Source organism: Chinchilla lanigera, unplaced genomic scaffold (genome assembly GCF_000276665.1).
Source record: "Chinchilla lanigera isolate Chin_1 unplaced genomic scaffold, ChiLan1.0 scaffold00040, whole genome shotgun sequence".
Lineage (NCBI taxonomy): Eukaryota > Metazoa > Chordata > Mammalia > Rodentia > Chinchillidae > Chinchilla > Chinchilla lanigera.
Window position 1 is genome coordinate 5,660,767 of NW_004955441.1, and position 17,175 is coordinate 5,677,941.

Below are 17,175 nucleotides of genomic sequence, written 5' to 3' on the forward strand. Positions count from 1 at the left end.
AGAGGAACACACACTCCTAGCACGGAGACACAGCAAGAACAGGGCATGAAAGTATGAACCATCTCAAGAGTCAAGTGCTTTTTCATTTTCACGGAAGCTGAATAGTAAGCTAAACACATTCCTTTTATGGTTGTAAATATCTTAGCCCCTTGTTTTTTAAACACGAATCTAATACACTGAAAGTAATAGAATTGTTCTTGGATAAATGAGGATATTGAACACACCAGTGTTTTACCTGTAATTTCAGTTTTCTTGTGTCATGATTTTCCCTAAAGAAGATATGCTAAAGGTGAAGAAGGTTTAAGAATGGACATCACAATACACTACACTACTGCTTTTGATCTTTGCAATTGACATGTGAAAAAGGTTGACAGGCATCTTTGCAATTGGGTACGAAATGCTTCAGTTTTACAGATGAGAAAATTCATGCCTGTATCAAAGGACTTACCCAAGAGTTATATAACTTGTTCTGTTTTCATGTTGACCATGTTCAGGACTCCAGAAATCCCACACGAATTTTTGGTTTGTTTTGTTTGGGCCAACTAAATTCCTATTTGTCTTAGGAGCCTTCTCTTCCTAAATGTACAGAAATGAGATATGGATCATAGAGAACTGTAAATTTATTGTTTGGATAATTTGATTGTGTTTTAATCCTGACAATGTAATTTTGCAATTTGTTCAGGGGATTTCCCTTAGCAACCCAAATAAAATACACGTCGATCATCTATAAGTCCAATTTAATTACATAGTGGTTCCAATTTTTGAATTTAAACTATTCATTGGAATGAAAATCTTTACATTACTTTCATCATCTTTGGTGTTTTATTGTGTTGGGTTTCTTAATAGCTAAGGAAAGAAGGGGCTGCTGTACGGTGGCATTTTTTTTTAATCTCTTTTGATAATCAACAGCGCCATCTACTGTCAAATAATAAAACCACAAAGTAACAATGAAAATGGGGGCTTTGTGAGGAACTCAGCATTAAGTATAGATTCCTATAAACACAGTTTTATTTATAATGTCCCAAAGCCACGTGTATAAATGGCCAGATGAAATTAAAATATAATTTATAATTATGTAACACTTAAAATGCTAAGCGAAAAGCTGCGTAGTAGCTACCTGATTCTCTTGCCCTCAGTCTTTTCATCTGTGAGATGTAATTATACTTACGAGGCTTCTTGCATTAAAGTGCATGTGTAAAATGTACATGTCTTCCCACAGAATGGCAGCTGTTGTTATGACATTTGTCGGATGCACACTGGGTATCAGGCTGCGCTTGGATCCTCTCCCCAGGAGTCCTCGGAGATGGACTGCTACCAAGACAGCAGGACCTGTGTGCAGCATGACACGGCTAGGTAAGGACAAGGGTCCGGTCCACGTTTTTACTTGGTTTCAAAGCTCGTATAGTTTCTGTTACATCACAAACAGGGGATCTGAATCCCTTTCTGATATACCCCTGTGAAGGCTCCCTCTGCAACCACCAGCGAAGAGCTGCTTCTCCTAGCCGACGTGGGCTCCATCCTTTGGGGTCTGATGCATGCGTCATATCAGGCATCTGTGCTAAGTTTGCCCAACCATGCAATATTTAAGAAAGTAAGTTCAGGAACTCTCCTAGAGGGTGCAGTGTGCATCCTTGATCACAACCAAGGATGCGAAGGATGGTAACCCCATGGCTCCACATGCTCCCACAGCCTTTCTACAGATCTCTCTGTTACTGTTATTTGCTTTATCCTTAGTTTTTATAATCCGTCTGGCTTTCCGGAATATAACTCAGCAAGGACAGAAGTCATACTTCTTAAATGAGTAAAAGGATGAATGAAAAAGTGATTCATCTTTTCCCAGTATGAAGAAATGATGCTTCTATAAAGTCTGTGAAGACACGAACCTTATATATTCTCTACTCCAGCACACAGTGAGTATTCATTTGGCTTGCGTTGAATTAGGTCAGCTAAAAATTACCCTCAAAGTACTTCCTAAAGACAAATCACTTTAAAGCAACATCCTTTTCCTCCTTTAGAGAATTTATTTTACTTCACATTTCTTCTCCAGGGAATACAAGATTATAATGAGATGCAAAAATATCGATCAACAAACTGATAAAATACATACATAAACTACAAAATTGTATCGCTAAAGTTATTTTTTAATCTAAGGATGTTTTACCACTCACCTGCCAAAAAGAAACTAAAAAGGAGAAACTTACCACGCAAAAATATTTGGAATATTAAATGAAGTAATGTAGATAAGACATCTAGCATAGTGTGCAGTCTCTTCCTGCTTTCACTCAAAAATTTGTTTGCTGAGCTCTTAATGTAAAGGTCACAGCTGACACTCCTATAGCAAAGGTAAGTTAATAAGAGGAGCAACACACATTTACTTAATCCACTTTATATGGCATAGGAGCCTTTAGAACAAAGACCCACAGACCCAAGGGAAAGCTTTTATAGCTTTGATTCAGTGAAGAATGGGAGCCTTGTGAAACTCTGACAAATAGGTGTGATCTAACGGTAACAGACTGAGGGGGACCCCATCGAGGTCTGTATATTTGAATTCTTCTTGGTCTATCTGTGTGGCATGCTTCCCTCTTAGGTGTAGGGCAGGACCACTGTGGAATAAGGGTCTTCAATGTGGGCAAAGGGAGATACTGACATTTTATGGCTTGCTTTGGGGAAGAGCTGTAGTTTCCATGACTCCTTTTGGAGAGATGCGAGACAGTAGAGTGGGAGAAAGTCGGAGGGAGACTTCAGTTTCTGAGGCTGCTTCCGAGGGCTTCTAATCTCCTTTAATTCACAGCCCTTAGCACGCTAAAGTGCGGTACTTTGAGGTATTGTTTCTAAGTCCCAATACAGCTACATGTCAGATAGCATTACAGGCACTAAGGGTATAACAAAGAGTAGAGATACAATGCTACCCGTATGAAGCTTATATGAAAGCTGGGGCTGGCGTTTCAATGGCAGGCAAGGAATCTGCCAAACAAGCAAGTGAAAAGCACGGCGAAGAAAAGCAAAACAGAAGTAAGAGACAGAGCATTCCAGGAGGTGCTGGTTTCAACAGAACAGTCCTAGAGGGCCCCGCTGAGCAAAGAACTGATGGGGTGTGAGAGTACATACACGATGGCAGTATCTGGAGACAAGCATCTCAGACAAAAGGGCCAGAAAACAGGGCCCCTGGTATGGGTGCGTGCTTGGCTCAACAAACCCCAAAAGGCATTCCTATCCCTTCCCACACACACATACTCCCACATCTGACCCTTCTGGATTTCTTAATAGTGTCTCCCATGATTGTGTTGATTTAAGGTGCACAAGCATTGGCCATGTCTGTGCATTTGGAGGTAGGGACATCATTGACAAAGACCTGATATTTTCAGTGTGCCTCAAAGAACATAAAATAGCCAAGGCAAAGTTCTTTTTGGCAAGCCCACTCCTGTTCCATGATTGTTTGATTTATAATGTTTTAAAGGGTGCTGGGGTTTCCAGGCTGGACCACAGGACTCTACTTATCATCTAAGGTAGATGGAATGTGGGATATTTGTAATAGAATACATTGAAATACAACTGTGCTGCTGATGTACAGCATGATGTTCTAAATTCTCTTTCAGCTCAGATATTCTATCATTCTATGATATATAAAAGGAGCAAAGGGAAAATGCATTACTTGCACTAGGAGTTGAATGAGCCTTTGTGGGTTGACCTGGAGACCCAACACACACTTATAACATTCTCCCTATAGAAAAATGAGCTCTGGGTTTCAAATGCTACACTTACAGATTCAGAGCGCAGATCATTTATGAATTGGAGACTTCCTGTGGTGGGTAAGAGTGTCCCTGGTGGCAAAGGGCAGGAAGAGATTAAAGAGCCCAGCCCAGAACTGCTGTAGCTGCAGCATTACTGAGGGAAACACTAATCATGACAGACATCCTAGACAGGGTCCTGGGAGATTTACAAGCTGCAGCCTGCATGGCCAGTGCTATTAAAACACACGGCAGGAAGAGTACAATGTGCAGAGTGTACTGCAGAGCCTTCTGTAGAAGTCAGCGTGCAAAGATATGTAAAGAAAGAGCTCAGAAAGGAACACCAACATGCTTTTCTCTTTTCATTTTGTGGGCTATATGCTGTTCACCCTATGCAGCCTGACACATCACTTATCATCTTGTTTTACAATTCTGTATCATTTTTATTGTTTTTGTGCTGTTTTGTTTTTGTCTTTGTTTTTTGTTATTTTGTTTTTGTTCTTTTCTCTTTAAATAAAATTTTTTAAAACACACCAGATTTATAAGAGTGAACATAAAAAACATTGTCAGAACAGGGATCCAAAGTGGGAAAAATGATACTTTGAATAACACCTTCAGTTATTTAAAAATAGGATCTTATAGCAAAGAATGTTGATCCAAACTCTTTGATCTCCTTCTTTAACATATGAAAATCCAGACCGAATCATAACAATCTATATATGAAATAAAAAAGATGAAAGCCTTTCCCCTTAGTCTCAGGAAAGTGTAGGGAAGAGAAAGACACTAATGAGTAGGTCAGATAGCAAGAACCTTCATTCTCCCTGTCAATCTTGGCGTATGTGCGTGCAAGCATGCATGTGTGTATGTGGATGTATGTGTTGGAAGAGGAGGGTTGGGGTATTTCAGAAACAGCGGCCAGATAAAAGAGCACACAAATAGTGGTAAGCTTCCCCAGAATGTTGGAGTGTGCAACCAGAAGTCAGTGCTACTCTATCAGGGTCCAAAGACATCTCCGTACCATCTGACAAGCACGGAAGTTGACAGTGGCAGTTGAGTCCCTTCTGTGGCAAGTGGACCTTGTTGCAACATCCAGGTGTGTGAGCGACGTCACCACCTCAACATCACTAAGCCTGCTCCTGTGCTGTCACACTCCCTTGTTGAGCCACAGGAGCTACAAGCTGCCTAGCAGTCACTGCAGTAGAACAGGTGTCTGACTAGAAGTCAATAATCATCAATTTCTGGGGAATGACAGCATTTGAATATTCTAAGGTGTTATTTTGTGACCATCTTACTTTTTTAAACAACTGATAATTTATTGAAAGAGTTAACAGAGGCATCTGCAATGATGACCTCAATCTCAACTCCTAGCTTATTATTTTTTAAACTAGTGCTTTTTAAAAAAATTATATTGAATATTATCAACTAAATTTAAAGAATTAAATTGGCATTACCTATTTTTGCCTCTAGTTGATAAATGGTAATATATAAATTTGGAAAATATTGAAAAGGCAGATTTTTAGAATCCAACACACTTGCTAATTGCTGTTTTCTATCCTTAAAAATTTATGTTCCCATATGTTACATATCATTTTGAGTCAAGAAAAGGCACAAGTTACTGAACAATGTAGCAGATATAAAACCAGATAATGAAAGTGGAAGCAACTCCAAAGAAACAAAAAAAGTTTTGCATATATTTTTACTAGTTTTACTGAGTACAGTACCTACAGAGTTTGTAGTTACATTGAAAATAAACTACTAAATTCATGATGTGCTATTTGCAGAGAAATACTAGCTAATGAAGCAATGAAATCCCCCAAAGTTAAATGACATTTATGTACAAGAAATAAAACATAATAAGATCTTCAAAACCAGACCAGTGGTTTGAAAGAAAAAGGATTAGTCAGAACAAACAGCAGCAAATGCTCAGTATCTATCATTTGGAAATTAGTGCTTTGCATGCTACATACAAAATAGCACTTCAGGATAGCAACACTAAAACTATATATACATTAGCTAAGAAAGCAGTAAAAATTTTGCACCAACAATGTTTGCTTTGAAATTCTGGATGAATCTGAAGCAAAGAATGAACTCAAGTATCATTTTCTAATGGCACTATAACTTAACATATCCAGAAAATGGCTAAGCAGCCAGAAGACCAACCTTAAAGGCAAGACTCGCCAAGTACTTTGGGTTTTTTACTAGTTTAAGAGAGATTTTTTTTAAAGGTGCTATTACTAATTATGCTGTACTAACAGGCACTAATCAGCATAGTTTAATCAAACCATGTCAGATGACCAACCTATACAAATATTTTTTGTTTGTTTGTTTGTTTTTGTTTTTTTCCGGTACCAGGAATTGAACTCACAACCTTGCGCTTGCCAGGCAGGCGCTGTGCCGCTGAGCTAAATCCCCAGCTCCTATACAAATATTTTTAACTCAGCATGTCACACAGAAGGAACTAATCAACTTCATTTCAAATTTTATCTTCTTTCCTTATGTTATTTACTAGCACCATAATCCATCCAGTCATCCAAGCAAGACACCTGAAAGCAATTTCTGACACCTTCTCCTCTTTCCCCTCTATATCCTTGTGCCACTCCTCCAACTTTGCTGGGTAAATATTGCTGAAATACATGTTTCTCAACATCCGTGTTTGCTCTGCTTTAGCCCAGGCTTTCATCTTTGTAGTAGTCTAGAATGCTAGCAGAAATATTGTTCAACGTGATGAATGCATAGATGTTGCCAACATGGGAATTCCTTTAGTATATACACTTTTTGAACCTGATGTTGATATAAAGGAAGAATTGTTTAGCAACTTCATCACTGAGAAATATAATCACCTTTCCACTGTATAAAGCCAGAAAGGGTTGTAGTATAAATAAATATGAAAAACTTGTTTCATGTAGAAATATGTTCTGGTGGCAAATTCTGATGACTAGGAAAACTTTCTGGAATATTCATCTAAATGAAGGACTTGTACCAGTTAATCATCCCACTAGTTTTCTTCATCAAGAAAATCTTGTTTGGGGGTTTAGCTCAGCGGCAAAGTGCCTGCCTGGCAAGCACAAGGCCGTGAGTTCGATTCCTGGTACCGGAAGAAAAACAAAACAAAACAAAACAAAAAAATAAAACCTCCTCTGTTTTGGGCTGGGGATATAGCTCAGCAGTAAAAAGAAAATCTTGTTTGAAATTTTCTATAAGGGCCAGGCATGGTGGCACATGCTAGTAATCTCAGCATTTGGGAGGCTGAGGCAGGAGGATTGCTGCAAGCTCGAGGCAGACCTGGGCTACAAAGTGAGTTCAAGACCAGTCTGAGCTGCATAGCCAAATCCTGTCTCAAAAAGACAAAAAAGAAAGAATTTAATCATTTAACTACACAATATCCTTAGTAAAATCTGAATGACATCAAGGCCAATAGATTCCGTTCAAAGCATTCTCTTTGCTGATTCATGACCACACCCATTGTTCCTTAGTGAGGTGTGATGACTATTGAGGGGGATAATTCAATCAAATTAAGAATGCTTGATTATGAAATGAACCTACAGGGTTTCTGCAAGATAGGAAACCAGTTTGGCCCCAGCTGTTGCAGATGTGAATCAGACAGCCAGACTCACTTACCTGTTTGATGTCTTCATTTTTGATGACTGTAATACTTTCATGCAAGGAAACAAAGCAATATGTTCTTCAGTGGTATTATGATCAAATGGCAAACACAACGGTTTGGAGTGTGGGGTCACAGAGTTCCTACATCTTGTGAAAGAGTAATCAGTGAGGCAGAGGATGATATCTTAGTTGGTTTATTTTTTGACACAGGTTCTTACTGTTCAGGTCCACTTGGACTTAAAATTGCTAAGTAGCCCAGCTAGTTTCAAACTCATGAGTATCCTGCCTCATCTTCCCAAGTGTCATAATTACAGGCATGTGCTTCCATGTCTGGCCAAGACAATGATCCTAATATAGCACATCTAAGGGAAGTTATTGCCAAATACCTTATGCATTTTACAGACCGTTTTGTATTTTTCTGTCAAAAAAATTCATACATAGGATATTCAGGGATATAAAATCCATTCATTTATTAAAAGACAATTTAAATATCCAATTGCAATGAGAGAAGAACTTTCATTCTTAAAATACTAGAACTTTCATTCTTAAATTGAATTTTATAAATATTTAAAATTCAAAGTATCAGTAGGAGATTTACATAATTTATAAATATACAAATATTAAGGGTTGTATTCTTCACCACTTTTTGCTGATTGAAGTGAGTAAGCAAAAAAATTTGGAGTTCACTGGTGTAAAAAATTAAAGTATCAGAATATTTTAGCCTAGAGTGGTTAAAAGTGTGACTTCTTTTTTTAATTCTTTGTACCATATTCTTCCGTGTATGTGCGTCTATTAAGTGTGATCTAAAAGTACAGTGAATGTTTACTTTTTTAAAAAATGGTAACACTGAAAGACACATTCCATTAATCTCCCTCAGATACTCCCCCTCACTTCCAACATGTGTATCCCATTGTTCTTGCAACTCTCTGAAGCAGTTCTGAAAGTCTTCTTTCATGAGTGTCTTTAGTTGTGTTGTCATGGGTGCCTTGATATCCTGAATCAATTTAAAACATTTAAATTACATGGTCATTTTTACTTTGAAGAAGTCATACAGTGCCAGATCTGGTGAATAAGGTAGATAAGGACACAACACAATACTCACCTGCCTGACTTTTCATTGGCTAGCGCTTGGTATACACAATACTTTTTATCACATTTCATAAAGACACCATGAAAGAGGACTTCTGAACTGCTGTAGAAAGTGGCAAGAACGGTGAGACAAGTGTGTACAAAGTGAGGGAGAAGGATTTAGAGATGGATTAAAGGCAATATGCCTTTTACCATAATAAATATTTTAAATTTAAACACTGACTATGTCTTTCAATGACATGTCATATACGGAAAGAAAATGTTGATGATACAGACTTTGAATGTCTGCAGACCTATGACCATGATTTCTCATACTAAATTAATAAAGTGACTTCTGATGATGAATCAGTCTGTCATGTAGTTAACCATAGGAAAAATGTGTAAATAATCCAGTCCATTTTTCTCAACTGAGAACAGAACAGTTTGCCTCAGTCTCCTGCCCTTAGACCAGCTCAAGTTAATTTCTCAGGGTCCCCTGAGTCTGAGGCTTTCCCCTTGGTAATCTGTCAGAAACCAGGCACCAAGAGCCTTCTTTTTTAACCAGAAGTTCTGAAGCTGCATTCCTAGAGCCTTGCCTTTCCACTGTGTTCTCCATCCCACACCAAATCTACTGCAAGTCTGCTTTAATACATTTTATATTTTCAGCTGTGACATAAGATTTACTTCCAGGAAAAGTTGGAAAGCTATTGCCTTACCTTACTTCCCCCATCCATTCACTCACATCTGCCTCTAATGCTGAGTTCTCTGGCTTCATCTAATACTACCTGCAAATCTACTAAGACGTATCTCTTCTCAGATGAGTGCATCTGTATCAGGCTCCATTTGTCCATCTCCACATCAGCCTAGGGTGCTCCCTGACCCCACTCTTCCTTCAGTGTGGGGAGAGGCTGAAGCTGGAGATTGATCACATGCACAGGGCTAGCGAAAGGGTGGTCCTGAGAACAAAGAGCACCCGAGATAAGCCACTTGAATAAGTTGCTCCAGTCCAGAGAGCACCAAGCCCCAAGGCAATCCAAGAACAGGTTGGTAGGCAAAGGGGTGTCACGTGACACCAACCTGCCAAATGTATAAATACATGCACTACGGTGGCTGAGCAGTTCCTTTCATCCCATCCAGAGAGAGGGTTCCACCTGATCCCAGATTTCTGCATCTTGTCTTCATTTCTTCACCTTTTTGACACCCTTCATGGTCCCCACTTGGGATAGTTCAGAGCCACACAGGCCAAGGTACCTCAGCTCTTCATAATTCCTGGAATCACTAAGGCAATATCTTTATCAGCTTCTGTCTGTGACCTCCTTGTTTCTGTCTACGTCTTGTAGACTCTATCAAAGCTCATTCTATACAGTAGCTAACTAATAAAGTTTTGCGGGTATGAATTACCAATGAAGGAACAGAAGAAAGTGCTAGAAAATCAAAGAGGCACCAGTAATGAAACTTTAATTGACGAAGTAGAATTGTCCACTATAGCACCTGCTGTATGGTGGCTGTGGAAACCAGGCTGCATTTCAAGTCTCAATGCCTTGAAGCCCAGACAGTTGAGAAGATCAACCAGAAAGTAGAGATCATTACTTGTAAAACATGGTCTTGAACCAACTGCCCAATTTCTCCTTCTTTGAAGCCCGGGGGACAAACTAGACGAATCTCAAACCCTAATTCAGTCCATGTGTCCTCATAAGAGCATTCCAGGTATTACCACATTGAAGTAGTTTCCTGTTGGTTGACGTGTACCTGCTGGCTCAACTCCCCTAAAGCTTCTCTTCCAGCCTTGTCCGCCCTACCCTCAGTGTCTAAACTGTATCCGCCCCTCTGTTTTCCCTGGGTCTCCCCGTGGTCTAGCTACTAAAAGGTTTCAGCTCAGTCTAGTAGGAGACTTCAGATCCAACTCAGCTCTACTGCTTATCTAAGTCATTGCAGTGCCCACTGTGGTTGGGTCTCTAACCAAACCCGGCAATTTGCATCCCAGAATCTAGGAGGGAGGAAACTCTTTTGGAAAGATTGGGTGGAGCCACAGAGATAAAGATTTGCTTGGATTTGAATTATCCAGCATGGTTGTCCAAATTGTGTGTCTACATGCACAGGAGTGCTGCCCAGGTGAGGCCCGAAAAGGGGAAAAGGCACAATGCAGGGGGATAAATGTGAGCTTCCAGCGCTAGACAATTCATGACTCAAGGGACTTTCCTTCAAAACAGCTAAGTTTATGTTGTGTGCTGTGATTCATTCTGCTGACCTGCGTTGCGCCCGGATGCACCACAAACCCAAGGACACTGTTAGAGATAAAGGAAAGTTTCATATGAAATATTGAATGGGAGGAAGGATTTAAAGTTCAAGTACACATAATGCAGCTAAAAACTCAGAGAACTGATTGGATTCACTCTTCCTTTCACATTATGTATTTATATGAAGCACTTATTATTGTGTTGTGGTTTGATGTCTTAATATTATTAGATGTTTTACAGTTGCCATAGAGCTTTAACATGCATAATCATATTTGAGCCTCAGCAACAGCCCCATGCCAAGCAATGATTATTATATTCTTCTTACAAAGAAACCAAATTAAAGTATGTAAACTGCCCACACTCCTTTAGAATTCAATCCCTCAGACTTTACGTCCAACTGTATCATGTTGCTTCTTAATGTCCTTTAAGTAAAGACAGTGCCCTCTTTGTTTGGTTTTTCTCCGGTACCGGGAATTGAACTCACGACCTTGCGCTTGCCAGGCAGGCGCTTTTTGCCGCTGAGCTAAATCCCCAGCCCCCGCCCTCTTTGTTTGACATAGTAGAGAGCAGCCCAATGAAGTTTAGTGATTTATATTCATTTCTAAGCAAGGAGGTGGCAGCATGCTAGAGTAGATGGAGGTAGAAAGGAAATACAAGACAGGGTCCCAGGAGTTGTCTGCCTGGTCAATAAAACATAAAATATTAGAGCCCATCTTAGTTTAATTGTAGAAATCTACTAATTTCTCCACATAGGAAATAGCAAATGAATATAGTTCATTCCAACTTCAACCTCACCTTGGAAATAAAATAAATACAAACCCAAAATTAGAAAGATTATTTTTGAACATATGCTCATAAAAAGAATGAATACTTAGGATAGTAGTTGATGGTGAAGAAGGATTTCAAAGATGGGAGAAGAATGTAAAATAAAGAAAGCATTCTATTCTGACTGCAGCAGAGCGAAAGGAATAAAATTCAGGTTAAGAATATTTGCTGCATTCCCCACAGGACAGAGTTATGGAGGTAAAGCCTTTTGTCCTCCCCTGAGCTTTTCCACATGGATCTCCCTCTCTGGGGAGAAATTAAATAATTTTTCATGTTGTTTCATGATCTTATGATCTTTCCATCTACCATACTTATAAAGATATTGTATCAGTCACTTTCTTGTTATTGAGAATATCTTATACCCACAATTTAAAGAAAGAATAGCTTATTTTGGCTCACATTTTTTTAGAAGTTTCAGTCCATACCTGGTTCTAGGTCAAAAAGTGGCAGGAGAGAAAAGCCTAAGACAGAGACATGGAGGCCACCAGAACCAAAGAACCCAAAGAGAAATGTACATCTCACTGGGAGAGTAGTTAGACCAAAGGAATCAGCACTAGAAAATAATGCATTAACAGGATTCAATAAGTACTTTACCATAAACACTTTCAGTGTTAATGGTATTAACTTCCCATCAAAAGACACAGATTAGGAGATCAGATAAAGAAATAATAAAAAAGGAAGCACATGCACTGAAAGTGAAAGAATGGAAAATAATATTCTGTGCAACTGGAGCCTGAAGGCAAGCAGGCCCGAAGGTCTATTCTCAGACAAAGTAGACTACAAGCCAGAACTGATCAGAAGAGACAAAGAAGGTCACTCAATGGGAAGAGGTAACAACTGTAAATGTGGTGTATATAATAAAGTACTACTCAACCACAAAGAAGGATACGTATGTGTCATTTGTAGGAAAACAGATGCGCCTTGAGACCACAATGCTAAGTGAAATTAAGTGAGACACAGAAGACTAAATATCACATGGTTTTTCTTATATGAGAAACACAAAATATAAACCAAGAACAAAATACAAAAGCGATAGTAGGAAATGGGTGGGGGGACTTTGTGGAGATGGTAAGATCAGGGGATCGGGGCAGAGCGGAGGGCCAGGCGGGGAAGAGTAGGTAAAAATGACTAAGATGCAATATTTATGTACCAATTCCCTGAGATAAATATAATTATTATATATCTCAAATATATACCCATAAAAAAAAATAAAGATAGCATAACCAAGAGAAAAAAAGACTTGGGATCAGGTAGGTAGAAGTAATTATAAATAAAAAGCAAAATGAAAGATAAAAAATAGGAAGTCGGGGATAGATCTGTCTGACATGGGAAGGCAATCAAGAGATGCAGGGCAGGGGGAGGGACAAGAGAGAAAAGGGATGAATAAAGGAATTAAAACGTGTTACATACACGTACCAACTCCACCTCAGTAATGCAAGCATTATGTACTGGAAACATGTTCTAGTAAAGGAAAATTAAAATTAAAAATAAAGAAGTTGGGCTCAGAAGTAGGGGAGGGAGGAGAAACAAAGGGAGCAGACAAAATGCGGAGTGTGATGTCACATGACACATGCCCCTCCCCCTGGGACTTCTCTGTGACAGTTCTATCTTTGTGAGATGATGGAGGACAATGCCCAGTTCTGGAAACCTGTGAGGTGCCCAAGTTTCCAGCTTGAGGAGAGACAAAATGGCATTTGTGATATAACATCCCAGAAGCACCTCTTTGGAAAGTTCCCTAAATCCCCAAATGGCAGGGAGGCCTTAGCTGAGATGTGGATTCCACAGTTCATCACTCTAAGACAGTTTACATATTTAACCAAATATCCAATACTTGCCACACTCATTTAAATTTTGGGGAGAGGATATACAGGTGTTATTTTGGTTCTCCACAACTCAAGACACCATGATTCCTGCCAGCTCTAAATGACAGTTTCTGAGAGTCTGGTCTTTAAAGACTGCGCATGTGGTCTGCGGGCTGCCCAAATGCAGTGGGTAGGTTTTGTGTGGAGAGCTTTCTACTAGAGATTCACATTCTCCTCAAAAGGGAACAGAAATAGATACTTGAAAACTAACCGTGAAGATGGTCACATGCTAGGCAAACACTTCACATGGTTGTGGGGCTGTGTGTGCTGCGGTGATAAGCAGAAGCGTGGAGGTGGGTGGTCTAAGGAAGCCCTTCAGTGTAGCTCAGGAGGAATGAAGGAATGAAGTAGAGCCAGACAGTTACAGGGCAATAAGAATTCAGACCACTTTGTTTGGAAATCTTGAAAACAGGTATTTGGAACTGATATTTTAACAGAAAACATCTTGACCCTGAACCTTTGCAATTCCACTACTGACCATAGTACAGGGATGTTTGGGCCACATCACCCTCCCTAATTTTATTTCTAGTAGAATAAGTAAATACCTTCTTTTAAAGTTAACGCTGAATCATATTTTAGGGGATGATTTGAAAAGAGATTAACTAGAAAATCCATTCTTAAAAAGTCTTTTGAAAAATCTTCATTACTCTTAATCAAAGCATTTGTTTTCTAAATTTAACATAAAAAATACTGCTGCATACATTTGTTCAAAACCATGCCAAGAGGACAGATCATTGTGGTTCCAGAAGTTGGTAGAAGTACAGTTTTATTAATTTCCCAAAATTGTAAATCAGACATAGCAACAAGGATCTTGAAAGCAAAACACTGAGGATAACTTCAACAAAACTGCGTGAGAAGAAATTCTCACCAACGTAGGAGAGGAGTGATCGAGATAAAATGTGAGACAGTACAAGGGCATGAGAGAGAAAATGAAGTCCAGCCAGAGAATCTATATTTTACCAACAAAACTCACTCCTGTGAGAAGTCTGTGCACTGTGTGAAGACCTAAGTGAACAAACTGAAAAATATCAGGAAGGCTCCAATGTGATGGGGGAAGGTGGCTGGACTGTGAATGGTTTACCTGGTCTTGATGAGATAGCAGGCTGAATAACTGACTCCCAGATATGTCCATATTCTAATCCCTGTAACCTGTGATCTACATGGCAGAGAGATTCAGAAAGACTGAGTCAAGGATTTTGATATGAGGACATTACCCTGGATTATCACAAGGGTCCTTGTAGGAGGGATTCAGGAGGCTCCAGCTGAGAAAGGAGATATGCTGACAAAAGCAGGGGATGGGACCATGAACTCTGGGGATAGAGGAAGAAGCCTCAACCCAAGAGTGGAGGCAACTTCTAGAAGCTGGAAAGATTAAAAAAAAAAAAAAAAGGGCTTTGGCCCAGAGCTCCCAGAGGAAGTTCAAGCCTGACAGCCCTTTGATTTTATCCAGTGAAGCCCACTTCACACTGCCGACCTCCAGAGCTGTAAAGGCCAAGAGAGTGGTATTTTAAAGTCCCCAGGCTTGTGATTCATTACACCAACAATGTGTGTTCTGGTTACAGGTTGCCAAAACATGAATACAGATGAGATTTGGGGTGTGAGGGTGGAGCAGGAGCCATCCTTCTCTGAGGCTTTTGAGATGAGATGAGGCAGGGCTGCCTTCATAGTTCTCTGCTCCCTGCCCAGTCCTTCTTCCAGATTGCTGGCACTGCTGACAAATAACAGCCCACAGCAGATGCCTGGCTGTGCACAGCAGTGCAGCAGCTCCTCGGAGACTCTCCACAGGCTCCCCTCCGTATCCCTCTTCAGCCCCAAACCCTGGCTGCTCTGATGTCAGGGCATTTTCCAGCCTGTGCTTCCACTTGAGCCCCAAAGGGATTCGTCAAGCAATCTCAGTGTTCCTCAAAGTGATTCTGTTAATTCACTTTTCAGTTGAGTGAGTTTTCATTGTTCTGTAACCTCAACACTTGATACTGGCCGATTTTTATTTTTATTTTTTTTTTATTTTTTTATTTTTTTGGTTTTTCTCTGGTACCAGGAACCGAACTCACGACCTTGCGCTTGCCAGGCAGGCGCTTTTTGCCGCTGAGCTAAATCCCCAGCCCCCTGGCCGATTTTTAATTTTGACCAATCTACATCCTGGTATCTCTTTTCAGCTTTAATTTGCATTTCCCTGGTAACTAATGAAGTTGAAATCTTTTAATACTTTTACCAACCTTCTGAATTGCCTTGTTTGTGAAGTGTATGTAAGCTTCAACCACCGTTCCTCATTTCTTACTGAGTCATTTGCCTTTTCCTTATTGATTCATGATTCTTTATATAGTCTGGCTACTAGTTCTTTTATCAGTTATATGCAAATTTCCCATGTGTAGCTTGGCGTCATGGTTTGTGTCTAGATGTCCTCCAAAGCCTAATGCAGTCATGGGTGTGGGCTTCTAGAGTTTTTGATTGATCCATGGCCCAATGCTGGGATTATGGGTGTGAGTGCTACACCTGCCCTGGGGCAGGCAGTCTGCATACAATACAAGGGAGTAAAAGAGGATTGCTTTCTGCCACTCCTCCCTTTTGCTCTTGTTGCTTTGCTGTTTTCTGCCACCCTGAACTCTTGCCCTCTGCCACGTGCCCCTCTGCCTTGGAGCCAGCAGAGTATGGACTGAAACCTCCACAAACTGTGAGCTAAATAAACCCTTCCTTCCTTAATTTTGGGTGTCAGGTATTTTGTCCCAACAACAAGAGAAAAGCAAACAAGACACTTGGCTTTTCACTGTCTTTTGGAAGTTCCTAATTTTGATATGATCATATTTATCAGCCTTTTTTAAAGGACTAGAGCATATCATGCATACACTAAGCCTGGGAATTCTACTCCTAGATACAGTTCCTAAAATATTTTTGCAAAATTCTCTGGGTGCAAGACTGTACATGGCAGCACTGCTTCTACTGGTGGGGAATGCAGCTTCTTGAGTGTCCATTAACTCAGAGATATAAACAAGTAGCCTTGTCCACGCAACACAAGGAACTGCAAACACATGCACTCATGTTAACATACTGTTAACTGAAAAGAAATGCTTTATTAAAAATTCAGAATTGACCTCAGTCAAATAACTTATTTTTAGAGGTAAGAGCAGAATTGTTCAGTGTTCAAGGAGAGGAAGACATTGATTCTCACAAACATCAGGATTAAAGTTATTTCTGGAAAGAGGGAGTGAAGGACAGAGGGGCATTTAGAGGTTTCCAAGGCCCTGGCAACATTCTGTTTTATAACCTACTAGGAGTTCATAAAGCCATTTGCTATTTTTATTCTTTGTTTTGAATATTCATTACTATATGATCTATTGTCCTAGTGTAATATTTTAACAGGTATTCTTCTAACAATCATACTGTCATACTTATTTAAGGAGGTGAATGGAAGATTCTGCATTCTATAGGGAAGTATATCCACATAATGCGTGTTTAAAATGCACACTTCCAGCCATTACACAGAGTCAGAATGCCTTGAGTAGAGATAAAGAATCAGTGTCACTTTGCCAGGTCATTTTCTATCTGGATCTACTGGGCCATCCTGGAGCTCCCAGCCCTCTACAGTAACTGTCTGATAGTGCCAGTAGCTCCCTGCTGCCCTCTTGTGGCCAGTTTATCTACCCACACAAGGCCAAATACACCACCAGGAGGAGTAGGGGAGTCAAGGGTTCTGAAGTCTGTAGTGTGTCTGGGTTGGGTGGTGGCTCCGAGGACTTGCACAGCTGGGCCAGATGCCAAAATAGTTTGTCTAACATTTCTGTTGAAGTCCTAAGTGTTCTAGCCTGGCTTACTTTTCTGAAACAATGAAGGAATTTCTTTACTTTGCTTCCTCAG

The 17,175-nt window shown here is 39.9% G+C and overlaps 1 long non-coding RNA gene across 1 annotated transcript in view; it reads right to left on the reverse strand.

Moving 5' to 3' along the window:
• Positions 1-491: 491 nt before the first annotated feature.
• The window catches only part of LOC106149258, a 44,205-nt gene continuing 27,521 nt past the window's right edge, over positions 492-17,175 (reverse strand). Inside the window, exons 3-4 of the long non-coding RNA XR_001235309.1 lie at positions 1,169-1,329; positions 492-576 (exon numbers count right to left, since the gene is read on the reverse strand). This is a non-coding gene — a long non-coding RNA (uncharacterized LOC106149258). The remainder of the gene's footprint in view (positions 577-1,168; positions 1,330-17,175) is intronic.